At 43.8% G+C, this 19359-nt stretch overlaps 1 protein-coding gene across 3 annotated transcripts in view; it reads left to right on the forward strand.

The window, feature by feature from the left end:
• The window catches only part of rps6kal (ribosomal protein S6 kinase a, like), an 89904-nt gene that overhangs the window by 2153 nt on the left and 68392 nt on the right, over positions 1-19359 (forward strand). The window lies entirely within an intron of this gene.

Below are 19359 nucleotides of genomic sequence, written 5' to 3' on the forward strand. Positions count from 1 at the left end.
TGGGCTTTCTCCAGGTGCTCCGGTTTCCTCCCACGCTCCAAAGACGTACAGGTTTGCAGGTTAATTGGTTTGGTAAAATTGGAAATTGTCCAGAGTGTGTGTGGGATAATCGTGTGCGGGGATCGCTGGTCGATGTCGACCTTGTGGGCCGAAGGGCCTGTTTCCGCGCTGTATCTCTGTGGTTTAAAAGAGTCATCGACGACCAAGTCATTGATCAAGTCAAGAGAGTTTATTGTCATGTGTCCCAGATAGGACAATGACATTCTTGCTTTGCTTCAGCACAACAGAATATAGTAGGCATGAATACAGAACAGATCAGCGTGTCCATATACCATTATATAAATATATACACACACACACACATGAATAAATAAAACAGATAAAGTGCAAATAAACTGATAATGGTCTATTAATGTTCAGAGTTTTGTTTGAGTTGAGTTCAATAGCTGTGGGGAAGCAGCTATTCCTGAACCTGGACGTTGCAGTCTTCAGGCTCCTGTACCTTCTACCTGAAGGTAGCTGTTCACACTAGTTCTATGGTAGACAAAAATGCTGGAGAAACTCAGTGGGTGAGGCAGCATCTATGGAGGGAAGGAAATAGGCAACGTTTCAGGCCGAAACCCTTCTGAGTTTCTCCAGCATTTTTGTCTACCTTCGATTTTCCAGCATCTGCAGTACCTTCTTGAATACACTAGTTCTATGTTATCCCACCTTCTCATCCACGCCTTACACACTAGGGGTAATTTACAGAGGCCAGTTAACCTACAAACCCGCACATCTTTGGGATTGTGGGAGGAATCCAGAGCACGTCCAGCAGGCCTGTTACTGCTCCATATCTCTAAACTAATCTAAACCTGGAGGAAAACCACTCAGTCAGTCACAGGGAGCAGATGCAAACCGCAGAGACAACACCTGAGGTCAGGGTTGAACCTCGGTCTCTGCTGCTGTGAGGCAGCAGCTCTAACAGCTATGTGAGAGGTCCGTTCAGTGTTTGATGACCGCGGGAACAAGCTTGAGTCTGGTCACCAAGGTGCTGTAGGACGCTGGGCTTCCCCAGCTGAGCCCTGAACCGTTTACTCATCATGGGTGAGAAAAGGCAAAGTTCTGGAGACACTCGGTGGGGCTGGCAACATCTGTGAAAGGGAGTGGACGAGTGCCAATTCAGCCTGGGGCCGATGTGACAGAAGATAACTGCACTAACTGGTAGCTCACACTTAATGTTTAATGTTCACAGCTTAAGGATAAGGGGGAAATCCTTTAAAACTGAGATGAGAAGACGAGAGTGGTGAATCCAATTCTCTGCCACAGAAGGTAGTTGAGGCCAGTTCATTGGCTATATTTAGAGGAGTTAGATGTGGCCCTTGTGGCTAAGGGGATCAGGGGGTATGGAGAGAAGGCAGGTACGGGATACTGAGTTGGATGATCACCATGATCATATTGAATGGCGGTGCAGGCTCGAAGGGCCGAATGGCCTACTCTGCACCTAATTTCTATGTTTCTATGTAAGAAGGAACTGCAGATGCTGGAAAAATCGAAGGTAGACAAAAATGCTGGAGAAACTCAGCGGGTGAGGCAGCATCTATGGAGCGAAGGAATAGGTGACGTTTCGGGTCAAGGCCCTTCTTCAGACCTATTCCTTCGCTCCATAGACGCTGCCTCACCCGCTGAGATTCTCCAGTATTTTTGTCTACCTTTGGTAGCTTATACTTAAGTCTGTTTGCAGAGTCAGCACGAGCTAGTAGAAAAGGCTGTTATCAAATTGTCAATTCTTGTGATTATTGATCAGAGAAATTGATATTTACTCGGATCAATAATTTGAGGAACCTGGCTAATAAAGTTGACAGTGTTGAAACAAAATGTTGTCCGTCCATTCCCTCCACAGAACCTGCTGAATTCCTCCGACACTGTCACATTTGCTCAGTATTCTAGCTTTTGTAGCTCTTTGTGTTGATGCTGGAGACAAACCTGATGCCTGGCACGCATCAACGTGCCCTTCCACCGACACTTGCCGCAGAACAAGGCAGGGAAACTGAGATGATGGAGCATCTTGAGGGGTTAAGTTTCGTTAGTAAAGGCTTGATCACAGAAACCCGGGCTCAGTCTGCAATGCAACACCGAGCTGCATCCTCAACGGTGTTTTGTTTGGGTGAGGGATAAAAAGCGAACCCCTCTCTTCTTTTTTTGAAGAAGAATAAGATCATTATTCCTTAAAGTAAAATAGATAAATGTTGGAGTAGCTCAGCAGGACAGGCAGCATCTCTGTTGAGAAGGAATGGGTGACGTTTTGGCTCGAGACCCTTCTCCAGAGATGTTGCCGGTCCCGCTGAGTTATTCCAGCGTTTTGTGTCTATCTTCAATTTAAACCAGCATCCGCAGTTCTTTCCTGCACAAAGTTGGATATCTAGTTGTGATCACATGGGAGTCCTCCTTTGTTCAAATTGGCTGTTCTGTGGCCTACAGCCCGGCAGTGTCTGCAATTTCAAAGGTTATATCAGCTGTAAAGTACTTGGGATGGGCTAAAAGGTTTATGAAGGCATAATCTAAAAACATGTTTTTATGGAAGAATGTAGGTTTTGATATAAAATTGGAAGGAAAAAAAAAAGAATTGTAACCTGTGGTGACCAGTGCAGTTGGGCAAGCTTGACAATAGACACCTCTAGAATGGTTAGATCTAGTTTTTGATGCAGTGTGCAAATTCTTTGTCTGCTGTACGAGGTCCTCGTTTTAGTTCACATTCTCAGGAAAGTTAGTTGGGGAAGAAGTGAAAGACATGTTGTGTATAAATCGGCCACTATTCCACAATGTTTTGCGAGCATCTATGAGCTTTTTGTTGTGGACATAAGGAAGTGCAGAAGTTGTAATCTTGCATGGAACACAAATTGCTGGAGTAACTCAGTAGGTCAGGTGGCATTTCCAGAGAACATGTTTTGGGTGAGGACCCTTCTTCCAATTGATTGTAGCGGGGGGAGAGGGGGGGGGGGGTTAGGTGTGTGTGCAGGACAAAGGCCAGCAGGTGAAGAAAGGTCTCAACCCGAAACGGCACCTATCGGTCAGAAGAAGTGTCCAAGATGTCACCTATCCATGTTATGTTCTCCAGGTATGCTGCCTGACCCGCTGAGTTGCAACAGCACTTTGTGACTTTTTGTTCTTGCTGGCAAATAAAATGTGGATACAGATGAGATGGCAGATGGGCGGACAAAGGCTGGAGATGAAAAGGGTGGCGGATAAGGAGAGAAGGGGAGTGAGATGTAAAACCAGAGGGAGGGATATAGATGCAAAGGTGCAGGGGGAGTTAATGGGAGGTATGTATAGGCACTGGGAGTGGCCACAGGAAAGGAAAGACCCCTCTCACACCCTGGCCACAAACTCTTTGAATCACTTCCCTCCAGAAGGCGACTCCGGACTGTCAAAGCTGCCACAGCCAGACATAAAAACAGTTTTTATCCACGAGTAGTAGCTCTACTCAACAGCCAAAAATCTGTAGCCTCCCTTTGCTCTGGTATTTTGTTGGTTCACATGCTTGATCAGTGGTGTTTTATCATGAATGTTTTATTATTATTAATGTTTAATGTTTTCCCGAGTCATTCGTAACTGTCACTGTATGTCATGTTGTTACTTGTGTGCGGAGCATCAAGGCAAATTCCTTGTATGTGAATACTTGGCCAATACACTTACTTATTTACTTAAATTATTTAAAATGGGGGCATATTATAATCTAAAATTGGAGAATTCAATGTTCAGAGCTTGAGAATGTTTAATATAGTTAAAAAACTGATTTGGTAGTATGGAGGAGCAGAGTCAGAAGATTTTTTGTCCTATCTCTTACAAAGTCTTTCTTGGCAGTTGGAAGCTCGTAGATAATACATGCTCGTTATGGAATTACTTATGCATGTATTTAGCCATTTAATTTTTTTAATATTACAAATGCCACATAGTTGGAAATGTTCTGCTGACATTGGCAGCGATTGGAGGTGGCACTGTGGTGGAGCAGCTGGCACTACTGCCAGGCACCTGGCCTCATTCAGCCCCGACCCCGAGTGCTGTCTGAATATTCTCCCCGTGACTGTAGACACAATATGCTGGAGAAACTCAGCGGGTGAGGCAGCATCTATGGAGAGAAGGAATTGGTGACGTTTTAGGTCGAGGCCTTTCAGGGTCTCATAGAAACATAGAAATTAGGTGCAGGAGTAGAGGCCATTCGGCCCTTCGAGCCTGCACCGCCATTCAATATGATCATGGCTGATCATCCAACTCAGTATCCCGTACCTGCCTAGATCCCCTTAGCCACAAGGGCCACATCTAACTCCCTCTGGCCAATGAACTGGCCTCAACTAGCGTCTATGGCAGAGAGTTCCAGAGATTCAGAAGGAATGCGTGAAAAAAGTTCTTTAGGTCGAGGGATTTCCCCTTTATCCTTAAGCTGTGACCCCTTGTCCTGGACTTCCCCAACATCGGAAGTAATCTTCCTGCATCTAGCCAGTCCAACCCCTTAAGAATTTTGTAAGTTTCTATAAGATCCCCTCTCAATCTTCTAAATTCTAGAGAGTATAAACCATAGATGCTGCCTCGCCTGCTGAGTTTCTCCAGCATTTTGTGTCTACCTTTGATTTTACCAGCATCTGCAATTCTCCCCGTGACTGCTTGGTCTTCCTCCAGGCACGTTGGATTTTATCCACGCCTCAAAAGACATGGCAGGTTATGTGGCCTCTGTATGTTGTTGAAGCAAATGTCCCAGGCCATGTGTAGGAGAAGGAATGGCTTACAGAGGTACAGCAAAGGAAGGATTAACAGGATTACTCACCTGGGAGCCAGCATGGGCTTGATGGGCCGAATGGACATTTTCTGGGTCAAGACCAGAAATGTTTGTCTTGTGGTCTATGTTGATTAGTTCACAATAAAGTCTCGCTTTAGTTAGATACGAAAATTATAGTTTTCTTAGCGAAGGGAAACTTTTAATTCTTGGCAAAGACTTGGTGGCAGCTTGTGGGAGCTCTCCCCTGGTTCAGCCCACATGTCCAGGCGCTGAGTGGATGGCAGCTTTGTGCTCAATAGGCAGTGGACCAAGCTCCCAGTCGCAACCTTGGTTATTTTTCCGTCTCAGCGAGTAATTGGAAGAGACAAGACAAACTATGGACCTGGGGGTTTGTCTGGAAGTTTTGGAGCCTTTACTGAGAGAAGTGTCAGACGTTTTTTTTTTTAGTTTAGTTTAGAGATACAGCGCGGAAACAGGCCCTTCGGCCCACTGAATCCATGCCGACCAGTGATCCCCACACACACACTGTAACACTACTCCACACACACTTGGGGCAATTTACAATTTTACCAAGCCAATTAACCTGCAAATCTGTATGCCCTTGGAGTATGGGAGGAACCCCACGCAGGTCACGGGGAGAACGTACTAACTCTACAGACAGCACCCATGGTCAGGATGGAACCCGGGTCTCTGGCGCTGTGAGGCAGCGACTCTACCGCTGTGCCACCTTGCCATCACTTCTCTCAAGTGAGAACGGTTTAGGTGGGGAAACTTGGTACAGGCGGTGAAAATATCTCAACAAAAGGCTTTAGCAAAGGAAAAGTCATGAAGAGATGAAGAGAATTGAAAAGCAAGTAGGAAATATTCATTTAATTTAAACAAACCTATCTGATCTTTCTTTTCTCTGTGTTATTTTAGGACCAGATATATGTTTTACTACATTAAATTGGATTTGCTTTGTATTTAGACTGTTAAGGGATTAATGTTATTTGGCTCAATGTGTGGATAAAATATTAAGATTGTCTTGGTTTCCAGGCTGGGCTCTTGTGCTGAGGACATGGAAAATTATTTTTTATATTAATATGGCACAGTCTGCAAATATTGGGGAGGGATGTGCTCACTTCATCCAAAAGAAATCCACTTAGGGAAAGTTGGTAAGATATGTCATAGTAAATAAAAGCCAGGGAAAATAGATCCCAGAAATAACCGTCACATATATTTTGCCTCTGGTGTTCCAGGTTGCTTTCCTCACTGCATTTTCTGCGCTGGGGCAATGCTGTTTGCTCTCTTCACCCTGGTTTCTAGCACCCTCAATTTAACTAGGGAAAAGGACAAGAAGTGCTGGAGTAACTAAGAGGGTCAGACAGCATCCCTGGCGAGCTTGGACAGGTGATGTTTTAGGTCAGGACCCTTCTTCAGACTACCCTCCATAACAGAAAAAGCACCCAGACCACAAATGGCACCTGGAGACCTGGACCCGCTTCAAGGTGCCGACCGCCACGATAGATCACTGCAGGAAGTGATCTTGCTTTCTCTCCACTCTGCACTTGACACTCGGACAATAAAAACACACCCCCCTCTGCTCTCCTCATTCTATCCCCATAATGTACAGCCAGTCTGTTGTAATTCTCTACATTTGCTGCCAACAGCTTGTTGGATGACTCAGAGTATAGGAGGGGGGGTTGATCGTCAGATTACATGGTGCTGGAACAACAGCGGTCACCGTATGTCATCTTGTTACTTGTGGGCAGAGCACCAAGGCAAATTCCTTGTATGTGAACACTTGGCCAATAAACTTACTTCAGAAGTCTAAAGAAGGGTTTCGGCCCGAAACGTTGCCTATTTCCTTCGCTCCATAGATGCTGCTGCACCCGCTGAGTTTCTCCAGCTTTTTTGTGTACCTTCGATTTTCCAGCGTCTGCAGTTCCTTTTTAAACACTTACTTCACTTCACTTTGTTCTCAACATTTGTAAAGCCAGGTAACTGATTGCTGACTTTGGGAGAGGAAGTCCAAGGATCCTCGAAGCTTTCTTCATTGATGGGATGGTGGTGGAGAGAGTCAAGAATGTCAAGTTCCAGGGCACACATATCTATGAAGATCTGTCCTGGACTCGCTCAGCACATTGATACAATCATAAACAAAGCCCATCAACGCCTCTACTTCCTTAGAAAACTGGTATGTCGATGATTACTAATTTGAGCTTGTACTAGTGTGCAGTAGAGAGCTGGTTACATCACGGCCTGGTTCAACAACTCAAAACGCCCAGGAACGAAGGAGATGACAAAAAGCTGTGTACACTGCCCGGTCCGTCACGGGTACTGATCTCCCCACCATCGAAGGGATCTACAGGAGTCGCTGCATCAGAGACCCACACCATCCTGGCCACGCTCCCATTTCACTCCTGCCGCCAGCAGGAAGGTACAGGAGCCTGAAAACTAACGGAATCGGGAACAGCTTCTTCCCAACAGCCATCTGGCCATTCTTCTCATCGAGTCCACACACAAGATTAGAAGTTGTGTCTGCCTTGTCGCTTCTTGTGCTTTGTGTGTGTGGTGGTGGAAACAGGGCCGTGACGTGAACGCTCTTTCCTTGACCCCTTCAGGCTGTTGAACATCATCAACCGACCAAACTCAGAACTACAAAATACCTTGGTTGCAGATGGGACTTTGTTTTGACTATATCGGGTTCCTTATTGAACTTTATTTTTGTTTGTTTGTTATATTATTTAGCGAGCACTGTGCTGGCAAACCTGTTGTGCTGCTGCAAGAAAGAATTTTGTTCCGTTTTGTGGCAATAAAACACTCTTGGCTTGGTGACGGTGGAATGTCAGTGGTAGGGTGGAGACCAAGGTATCACTTACTTCCATAAACAGATAGAAACAGAAAAAAAAACAAGTAAATGGAAGCACACTGCTGTAACTTCATGTATATCTGTCTGTTTCCAGCTCTGTACACAGTCTTTGACTTGAATCATCCACAGTTTCTCTCCTCCCGGAGATTCCCTGGCATGCTGAGTGCTTCCAGCATTTTGTTATTGTTATAATTTTGAATTAGCCTGCCAGACATATTGAGATAAATAGCTCCCATCAGCACTATAATTTGTTAAGGACCTTTGTAAATACCAAACAAATCGTTCTGCAGCATTCATTCCAAAGGTTTCAAAAGATATTGTTTTTTAGGCAAATCTATGATTTTTGAAGCATTCAAAATGTGTCACCAGATCGGTATGTGCTTTTCTTGCCACTATTCTTAAGTAATCAGTATATTCCTGATTGGCAATGAATGGTTGTGAATTTATTGCATCTAAACTAATCTATTTGCAACTCTAAATTGACCTCCACACACTAACTGCACGCTTTCAGTCTCATTTATAAGAAATACTGTGCTGTTTGTGGAATATGGCAGATTTTGTCCAATGCTAGAAGTGAATGGTTTTATTGTCCTGGGTTATTGTGGAGGTGTGCGGGGCCGATGTATTAGAAGATCAGTCAGTTGATCTTGGTGAGTGTGATGAGCAACTGTGACGCAGGATTGCTGAAATGCGTGGGTGAAGTAACAAAGAACTGCTTGCATTGGTTGTCAACGTCTTGAAGTACAATTTATATTCCTTGCCATACTCTTGTCTGAATATATTCCTCTGCATTCATGTCTCATCAGGAATTAAGTTTTGCCATTTTTCACTGATAAAACGATTGTTGCACAGGATTAGATTTTTAGCTTCCGCGCAGACGAGGGGCGTTTAAGGAGACAACCACCGCGGTAGTCTGACCATCTAAGATTTTTAATCCAAATAGCATTCGTACAAATAACACTGACGCAGTTGAAAATGGCAAATAGCCAGTTTAATTAGCAAAAGAGGCAAATATTTGAGCTGCTGCCTCACAGCGCCAGAGACCCGGGGTCGATCCAGACCTCGGCTGCTGTCTGTGTGGAGTTTGCATGTCCCGCCTGTGACCACGCAGGTTTCCTCCCAGGTCCCAAAGACATGCAGGTTAATTGGCCTCTATAAGTTGCCCCATGGCATGTTGGGATTGGATGAGAAAGTAGGTTAACATAGGACCAAGTAACCAAGAAGAAGAACTACTGTGCATGGGTGATCGATGGGCGGTGTGGACTCAGTGGGCTGCAGGGCCTGTTTCCATCCTATATCTGTACACTAAAATCTATTTACCCCCAAGGTTGTACAGCCATACGATTTGGTGTCATACAAGTTAGGGGAGTTCATGAGTGTCGTTTACTGGATAATCCAAAGATTCAGACAATCACTTTTGAATGAACACAGCTAACAGAGGCCAAGGGTGTTCTGTTTCAATTTGTGTACTGGGTTCTCCAAATAAGGGCCACTTGGAACCCTTTTTTATTCTTGATCAAGTGGGCAATCAAATCTAATAAGAAAGTGTCGTTGTTGCTGGCCAAGGCAGACGTGAATTGGTAATGTCAGCAACTTGAAGGTAGACAAAAATGCTGGAGAAACTCAGCGGGCGAGGCAGCATCTGTGGAGCGAAGGAATAGGTGATGTTTCGGGTCGAGACCCTTCTTCAGAGTGATGTGGGGGTGTGGGGGGGAAGAAGAAAGGAAGAGGTGGAGACAGTGGGCTGTGGGAGAGCTGGGAAGGGGAGGGGAAGGAGGGAGAAAACAAGGACTACCTGAAATTGGAGAAGTCAATGTTCATACCGCTGGGATGTAAACTACCCGTGAAATATGAGGTGCTGCTCCTCCAGTTTGCGGGGGACTCACTCTGGCCATGGAGGAGGCCCAAGACAGAAAGGTCAGATTCGGAATGGGAGGGGGAGTTGAAGTGCTGAGCCACCGGGAGATCAGGTTGGTTATTGTGAACCGTGCGGAGGTGTTGGGTGAAGCGGTCGCCAAGCCTGGGCTTGGTCTCACCGATGTAGAGCAGCCGACACCTAGAGCAGCGGATGCAATAGATGAGGTTGGAGGAGGTGCAGGTGAACCTCTGCCGACCTGGAACGACTGCTTGGGTCCTTGGATGGAGTCGAGGGGGGAGGTAAAGCGACAAGTGTAGCATTTCCTGCGGTTGCAAGGGAAAGTACCCGGGGAGGGGGTGGTTTGCTTTAATGGAGTCCACAAAGCCAAAGTGCTTGACCATTGCTACAGAGGAGCTACCCGATCCAGCACTTTGCAGACTAGCATCTATCATTGTTTATACATTGGCTGCTGTATATTCCTCGTGGTCTAACTGTTCAATTAGTGGATCAAGGTAGATCCCTCACTCATAGATACATGGACAATCGATGCAGTAGGCCATTCGGCCCTTCGAGCCAGCACCGCCATTCAATGTGATCATGGGTGATCATCCACAATCAGTACCCCGTTCCTGCCTTCTCCCCATATCCCTTGACTCCGCTATCTTTAACAGCTCTATCTAACTCTCTCTTGAAAGCATCCAGAGACTCGGCCTCCACCGCCTTCTGAGGCAGAGAATTCTACAGATTCACAACTCTCTGGTTGAAAACGTTTTTCCTCATCTCCGTTCTAAATGGCTTACCCCTTATTCTTAAACTGTGGCCCCTGGTTCTGGACTCCCCCAACATCGGGAACATGTTTCCTGCCTCTAGCGTGTCCAATTCCTTAATAATCTAATATGTTTCAATAAGATTCCCTCTCATCCATCTACATTCTAGAGTGTACAAGCCCAGCCTCTTCTTTCTATCAACATATGACAGTCCCGCCATCCCGGGAATTAACCTTGTGAACGTACGCTGCACTCCCTCAATGCTTGTACATTGGCTGCTGTATATTACTAGTGGCCTAACTGTTCAGTTAGTGGACCAAGGTAGATCCCTTGCTCCCTTGGCCCTTTTGTCACCAGTGCAGTCACTGTCATTCTGCCACAGAATACATCCTTGGTCAAACCTTTGTCTATCATTTTGAGAACTGTCAGGCTCTTTGGTGAGGCTCCAAGCAGATAAGCTGACGGAGAGTCCCAGAAGATTCTGTAAGAATACTAATAGTAAGAAGGTAGCCAAGAAGAGGGCAGATCACCTTAAGGATCAGTGTGATAAATCCACAGGCGGATCAAAGGGAAAAGACGAGGTCTTAAACAATAGAAGGGAGGCTGGTTTGCGTGATGGTCTGGGCTGTGTCCACAAATCTCTGCGATTTCGTGCAGTCTTGGACGGATCTGTTCCCAACCCATGCTGTGATGCGTCCCGATAAAACACATTCCAAGGTGCATCTGTACAAGTTGCATCCTCTGTCATTTGTTGACGTTGGGTCTAGGATTTCCCACCCATCCCTCGATCAGTCTCCACCTCCAGTCCTTAGTCGGCCTCCCTTCACCTCCTCCACCGCGTGGTCACCACTTCACACCCCCCCCCCCCCACACACACTCCATGTGCTGTCTTCCTTCCCTTCCCTACTTGCTCCAGTCCATTTGTTTTGTTTCAGTCTCCCTCCTCTTCCACTTCCTCACCCTCCATCACCTCCTCTCTGAGTTGTTTCTTGACTCTGGCTCTTGTTGGAATTGCCCTCTTACAAACTGTATGACCTTTGATTTGTCTCATTGCATCTGGAGATATTTTCTAAATTAAAGACTGTGTATCATTCTGATGTCATCGTGTACAGGTTTCCTTGACTGTTCGGTTTGAGTCTTGGTGTTGTAATTAAAGGATCTGAAGTCAATTAAGTCAAATTCCGCAGAAGGATCTCTTGAAGTTAATTAAAAAGGAACCTAACTTGTTTTTTGTGCCTGCAGATTTAAGTCTTTCACTGCTGTAGACTAACTTGGTTTTGGAGCATTGTTATTGTCGTGACGGTTAGCATCAAATGAAATAAGTAGCGTATTAAGAAATACATGCTTCTCGTACTTGCTTTATGATCATTTTACATTTGTGGGTCAGGTAAAACTTTAGAAATTTGAATGTCTTGGAAGATTTGGGTTCTATTTGAAAATGATTATATTTTCAAAAAACTTGTGCATCTTGTCCGTCATTTGATAAAGGGAATAATGTGAATAACGTTTTGTGCAAGGTAAAGTCTGATCAAAGATAGCCCGAGAGTCTTCAATGAGGCACCTCAGGACTGTTTGAGTGTCTTCTGCTGCATTGAATGCACGCATCTGGTGTCGGATATTGCTGAATTGGTAATGTCAGCAACTTGAATTCTGAATTTACAGAATAAAGGGACTGTCCCACTGTACGAGCTAATTCAAGAGTTCTCCCGGGTTTCCCCTGATTCGAACTCGGGGAATTACGGTAATGGCCGCTCGTAGGTACTCGGGGCTCTCGTGGACATTTTTCAACATGTTGAAAAACTTCACGAGCTTACCGCGTTTCCCGAGTACCTGCTGTTAGCGTTACAAGCCGCTAAGAGACGTCCCCGAGCTCCGACGTACCCGCTACATACATTCTACGTGCTTACCACGAGTTTGGTTTTTTTTTTTAACTCGGGAGAGCTCTTTAATTGGCTAGTACAGTGGGACAGGCCCTTAAGTTGGCAATAGGGGGAAATGGTTGAATCGTATGTGCCTCGCTGTGCGTTTGTAAACAGTTATGAAGTGAAGATAGACACTAAAGGCTGGAGTAACTCGGCAGATCAGTCAGCATCTCTGGAGAGAAGGAATAGGTGACGTTTCGGATCGGGACCTTTTTTCAGACTGAGAGTCGGGGGAAATGGAAACGAGATAGATAGACGGTGATATAGAGGTACAGAACAAATGAATGAAAGATGTGCACAAAAGTAACGATGATAAAGAAAACATACCATTGTTGGCTGTGGGCTGGGTGAGAACAAGTTACAGACAATGAGGCTCAACAAGCCGACTGAAACTAGTACACCTACTTGGGTGGAGGGGGATGGAGAAGGAGGGGATACAAGGGTAACGAAGTTAGAAAAATCAATATTCATATCGCTGGGTTGGATGCTGGAACAGCACCTCATATTTCGCTTGGGCAGCTTAGTCTCAGTCTGAATAAGAGTCTCAATCTGAAACGTCACCTATCCCTTTTATCCAGAGATGCTGCCTGTCCCACTGAGATACTCCAGCTTTCTGTGTCTATCTTCGGTTTAAACCAGCATCTGCAGTTCCTTCCTGCACACAAACAGTTATGAAGTAGTGGATTTTCAGGTGTTACTACAGGCTATACATTTGCAATGTATTATTTTAATTTCACAATGTGGCTGACAATTGTCATATTTAACAGTCACTTGACAGATAGGGCAACAAATAAATCTCGGATCTATATAAACATTTCATGATTTTAGTAGCGCAAGCTGATTTCAGCAGCCTGAGAGAGGTCCTGGCAAATGCACGATGGGCTGTGCGTAAAATTTAAAGTGATAAGTGAATGTTGTTTAAAAGAGAGTTCAGGGATAGGGAGTCTTGGATGACAGAGGATATTACAGGTTGGATCATGGAGAAAAAAAACATACTATGGTATAGGCGGCACAGATTGATCAGTCGCTGGAGCATTACAGAGTGTATGGAAGAGAATCTGAAAGAAAATAGGAGACTAAAAACCCTTTATACCCATGGCAAGTAAGATTGAGGAGATTCCCAAGATATTTACCATCGAAACAGTGTGCCCAAAAATGTGTGGAGCCAAGCGTTGTGGAAGATGGTGAGGGGTGCATGGATAATCTGGAGCTAGTCGGTGTCGAGGAAGGAGGATTTGTTCAATGTTATGGGATGCCCTGTGTTCTTCAATCCCCAGGGCTAGATGGATGACTTGTATCCGGGGTTGTTTTGAGAAGTAAGGGTGGAGGTAGTTAGGCTTGGAAGTTTGGCATCTTTGTCAGCCATGGATGAAGTGCCGGAGATCTAATGTTATTCCTTTGTCGAAGGACCATAGAGATAGAAACATAGAAATTAGGTGCAGGAGTAGGCCATTCGGCCCATTGAGCCTGCACCGCCATTCAATATGATCATGGCTGATCATCCAACTCAGTATCCCGTACCTGCCTTCTCTTCATACCCCCTGATCCCCTTAGCCACAAGGGCCACATCTAACTCCCTCTTAAATATAGCCAATGAACTGGCCTCAACTACCCTCTGTGGCAGAGAGTTCCAGAGATTCACCACTCTCTGTGTGAAAAATGTTCTTCTCATCTCGGTTTTAAAGGATGTCCCCCTTATCCTTAAGCTGTGACCCCTTGTCCTGGACTTCCCTAACATCGGGAACAATCTTCCTGCATCTAGCCTGTCCAACCCCTTAAGAATTTTGTAAGTTTCTATAAGATCCCCTCTCAATCTCCTAAATTCTAGAGAGTATAAACCAAGTCTATCCAGTCTTTCTTCATAAAACAGTGCTGACATCCCAGGAATCAGTCTGGTGAACCGTCTCTGCACTCCCTCTATGGCAATAATGTCCTTCCTCAGGTTTGGAGACCAAAACTGTAAGCAATACTCCAGGTGTGGTCTCACCAAGACCCTGTACAACGGCAATCAGGTAATTACAGGCCAGAGAGCCTTGCATGAAAGGTAGGGAAAGATCGGGAGAAAATCCCGAAGGATAGAATTTGTGTAGATTTGGAAAAGCAAATACAATGATAGTTAGTAGACAAAAGTGCTGGAGAAACTCAGTGGGTGCAGCAGCATCAATGGAGCGAAGGAAATGTGAAAATTTCACCCCTAAGATTCTTATTAAATCTTTCTCTCCTTAACTTAAACCTATGCTCTCTAGTTAATTGGCTTGGTATAAATGTAAAACATTGCCCCTAGTGTGTGTAGGATAGTGTTAATGTGCGGGGATCGCTGGTCGGCGTGGACCCGGTGGGCCGAAGGGCCTGTTTCCGTGCTGTATCTCTAAACTAAAACTAAACGAAATAGTCACTTTCTGTAAACACACAAATAAAGTTCTGCAGTGTCTGAAGAAGGGTTTCGGCCCGAAACGTTGCCTATTTCCTTTGCTCCATAGATGCTGCTGCACCCGTTGAGTTTCTCCAGTACTTTTGTCTACCTTCGATTTTCCAGCATCTGCAATTCCTTCTTAAACACAATGATAGTTAGCATGTGCGGAGGGAATCCTGTCTCTAAAATTTGAATGAGTTTTGTCACGAGGGAACGAGGGAGGTTGTTGAAGGAAGACGTTGTCTTTGTGGAGTTTAGTAACGCATTTTATAAGGTCCCACAAGGCCAATTGAACCAAGGAAAATTGGCTCGGTCAGACATTGGTATGGAGGGATGCTTTTCTGATTGGGTACCTGTGATCATTTTGGTAAGTTAAATGGGGGAAGGGTATTGGAACTTGGTGAGAATGTTGAAAACAGAGGGACATTGAGGTTTGTCCAGGACTTACTGAAAATGGCAACACAATAGATATGGGACTAACGTTTAGTGCAAGACAAAGCCAGTAAAGTCCAATCAAAGGTGGTGGTGAAGAAGAAGTTTAACCCTTGGACTACCTCTAATCAGACCTGGCTGGACTTTAGATTGCTCTAAACGTTATTCCCTTTATCATGTTTCTGTGCACTGTGGGTGGCTCAATTGTAATCACGTATAATCTTTCTGCCGAAGCAATAAAAAGATTTTCACTGTGCCTGACACATGACAATAAACTAAACTGTGATAAATGTCAATTTCAAGAAGCCAATTTAACTCACAATTTTGTAACTTGTATAAAAACGCAACATTTGTGGACGGACATTTTAAAAATTATCTCTAAAGTTATCGATAATCAACTGGACCCAGATCCAAAACTAATAACATTAGGATTATCAGAACATACCACAAACTTTACGATCAGTCAGAGACACTTTCTTGATTACAGTTTAATAACTGCGAAAAAATTAATTCTTACATTTTAGAAAAAAACAGCAACCCCCACAATTAAAATGTGGATTACGGAAATGACTGAGACCTTCATTTGGAAAAAATAAGATTTGGCTTAATTGACAAACCAGAACTATTTTTTAAAATATGGTCTCCATTTATTGAATTTTTAAAAAAGTAAACTGGTTTAACACAAAATTAGAGTCAAAACTTGCGTTTAGGGTTGGATGAACAACTATACTCATCATCTCCCGGATCTATCTCCACAATCTTTATATTTGTAATCTTTCTTGCTTTCTATTTTTTTTTAGTTTCTCTTATCTCTTTCTTTATTTCTTTTCTTTAAAAAATAAATTGAAGCTATGTAAGAACTCTGTAACCAGTTTGTCGTTTATTACTATTTGTACATATGCTTTTATTAAAAATATATGATTAAAAAAAAAAAAATGAATAAATAAACTGCGTTATAAATAAGACGGTTCCTTCTTTTGCTGGAATCATATTTACTGCATCTTAATCAATGAAAAACCGATCCATGATTAAGTAAATTGATTCTGCATTGTTCGTCATTATCTCTGGGATTCATTTTGACCAATTTTCTTTATTGCAGTTTTTTTGACTCTGTGGTCATGGTTGTGAATTATTGAATGGTAATGTGGCTTTGGGGTCATTCTGGCACTGAGTGCACGATTGTCATTAATAAACGCAATATTTATTTACAGATTCCGTGATTAGCCATCCTTCCAGACCTTTTGGCTACAGATTTATAGCCTTTAGACTCCTTTAGAAATTGTCAGAGGTAGACAAAAATGCTGGAGAAAGTCAGTGGGCGAGGCAGCATCTATGGAGTGAAAGAATAGACGACGTTTCATAGAAACATAGAAACATAGAAATTAGGTGCAGGAGTAGGCCATTCGGCCCTTCGAGCCTGTACCGCCATTCAATATGATCATGGCTGATCATCCAACTCGGTATCCCGTACCTGCCTTCTCTCCATACCCTCTGATCCCCTTAGCCACAAGGGCCACATCTAACTCCCTCTTAAATATAGCCAATGAACTGGCCTCAACTACCCTCTGTGGCAGAGAGTTCCAGAGATTCACCACTCTCTGTGTGAAAAAAGTTCTCCTCATCTTGGTTTTAAAGGATTTCCCCCTTATCCTTAAGCTGTGACCCCTTGTCCTGGACTTCCCCAACATCGGGAACAATCTTCCTGCATCTAGCCTCGAAGGTTTCGGGTCGAGAACCTTCTTCAGACTGATGGGGCGGGAAGAAGAAAGGAAGAGGCAGAGACAGTGGGCTGTGGGAGAGCTGGGAAGAGGAATTTAGAATTTGTCTTTTGTTTGTCAGCATCTGCCTCATAATATTCTGCTGAGTGAATAGTTACAACGGTGAAAACTGGAAGATTAAAAACTAGAAAGCACTGTCTATGTTTATTGAATGATTTTATAATTATCCCTTCCTTGAATGTTGAATCAGTATCCAAACCCAGGGGAACGACTGCACCCATGAAATTATCTTGGTGTCTGTTGTGTATATTATGTAGTCAACTCTTAATTTTAAACCGTTGATGTTCAAAACACCTAATTATGAGTTCAGTTCGAATGAAATTGCGTTTAGAGTTAACATTGGACCCTGTAAACATTTTGTATCGCTTTAATTTAGTGGAGTTTTGTGCGAATACTTAGAACTGATAACTTCCAGTTTTTTTGTTTGAGAAAGAACTGCAGATGCTGGAAAAATCGAAGGTAGACAAAAATGCTGGAGAAACTCAGCGGGTGAGGCAGCATCTGTGGAGCGAAGGAATAGGTGACGTTTCGGGTCTCGACCCGAAACGTCACCTATTCCTTTGCTCCATCGATGCTACTTTCAGTTCTTTTAGTTTATTGTCACGTGTACCGAGCTTTTGTTGCGTGCTACCCAGTCAGCGAAAAGACGACACGTGATTACAATTGAGCCATTCACAGTGTACAGATGGGAATAACGTTTAGTGCAAGGTAAAGCCAGTGACGTCCAATCAAAGATACTCCGAATATAATATATTATACCCAATGGTAATGTTCATTGGATAATACAATCAGAATAGATTCTTGGCCATCCGAGCAACAAAAGGGTCAAAAAAGAGATCCCAGATAAATCCCACATTCACACACTAGATCCAGAGCTCTAGACTTTTTTACTCTTCATCCCAAAAGTATTTAAATGTGACGAGAGTGGTTACTTCTACTATCCTTTCAAGCAATGATTCCCAGACCACTGCCTTCCTCGCAATGAAATTATCTTACCTCTAATTTTTCAACAAAGTATTTTAAATCCATTTTGAAATCTAGATCTAGGAAAAACTCCATGGAATAATTGCTCTTTAAGATGTCTCTGTTAAGGTATGATAAAAAAGGAACTGCAGATGCTGGTCTATATCAAACATTGACACAAAAATGCTGGAGTAATAGCAGTTTAGGCAGCATCTCTGGCGAAAATATATAGGCGACGTTTGGGGTCAAACTGATGAACCGAAATGTCACATATCTTTTTTCTTTAAGAGATGCTGGCAGGGCCACTGAATGACTCCAGCATTTTGTGTCTATTTTTGTTACGGTTATTCTATCTCTCTGTCACACTGTAACCTTGCTCTGATTTCACTTTTGATTGTTCATCTAGAATAATATTTATTTTGCAGTACCTTGGTGCCATTTCACAGCGAATGCAACCTTCCTCAATGCCTGGCTTCTGTTCTCTAATATCCTTCTCCAGCACTGTGTTAGTCACGTCCGTTCTTCTCATTCATGATCAATATTATTTCAATGACAACGTTTTCTGACTAAGCTCTTTGGTTTCAGAAATGAAAGCATTTTCACGCAGATGGCATCACTGGAAAATGTTGATTTTATAGAATGGTTAAACAAATCTCAGTTCAAATCTTCTTCCCAGAAGAGCACGCTTTGTTCCTTTTCAAAGCTGTGAATCTCATGTGTTGGGGAAGGTTTAAAGTTTCAATTATTTCCTCTATGGTGGCATGTTTGTCTTGGGAATGTGGGGTTTTTCAGACTTCAGACTTTGGAGAAACAGCATGGAAACGACCCTTCAGCCCATCAAGGTCCGTGCTGACCAGGGATCACTATCCTACACACAAGGGACAATTTATAATTTTGACCAAAGCCAATTAACCTACACACCCAATACCCCTTTGGAGTGTGATAGGAAACTAGAGCACCCAGAGAAAACCCATGCAGTCACAGGGAGAACGTACAAACTTCGTCCAGACAGCACCCGTAGTCAGGATGGAAACCAGGGCTTTGTTAGGCACAACTCCTGGCGAGCCACTGTACCACCCTGTTGTGAGGATGGGAGAGATGATAAAGCAGTGAAAACAGCACTAGCTTGCATTTCCATGAGGTCTTGACCAGATGAAGTTAATGCAAAGAATGTTCAAGCTACATTGATCGCTGTGGCGCAGGTGGTTGAAGGTCAGGGTCTCAAAGCACAGAATGGATGCGTGCAACAAGGGATTACTGAAGTGTGGCGACTTTGTGCATTTTATTTGCATACAACGTTTTATTTTTCTTAATTCCCATTTGGGTTATCTGGGGCTTTCTGTACTTGTATGAGATCCGGAACAACTTCCGCACCTTATGCAGTAAAGCAGGTGGACACTGGCACTTTTAATGAGTGACAATATCGGGTGGGACTTGCAATGCGATAACAAAGAGCTGCTGGTTTGTGCAAAAGAAAGACACAAAATTCTAGAGTGGGTCGGGCAGCATCTCTGGAGATCACGGATAGGTGATGCTCCTTCACACTCAAATGTTGGTATTTTGTTAAATGTGGGGCTGTTGGTTAAGAGAATGGTGAGAGGCATCAAGACTCGAGTTGATAG

The sequence above is a fragment of the Leucoraja erinacea genome, chromosome 12, assembly GCF_028641065.1.
Source record: "Leucoraja erinacea ecotype New England chromosome 12, Leri_hhj_1, whole genome shotgun sequence".
In the NCBI taxonomy this organism is placed as follows: Eukaryota; Metazoa; Chordata; class Chondrichthyes; order Rajiformes; family Rajidae; genus Leucoraja; species Leucoraja erinaceus.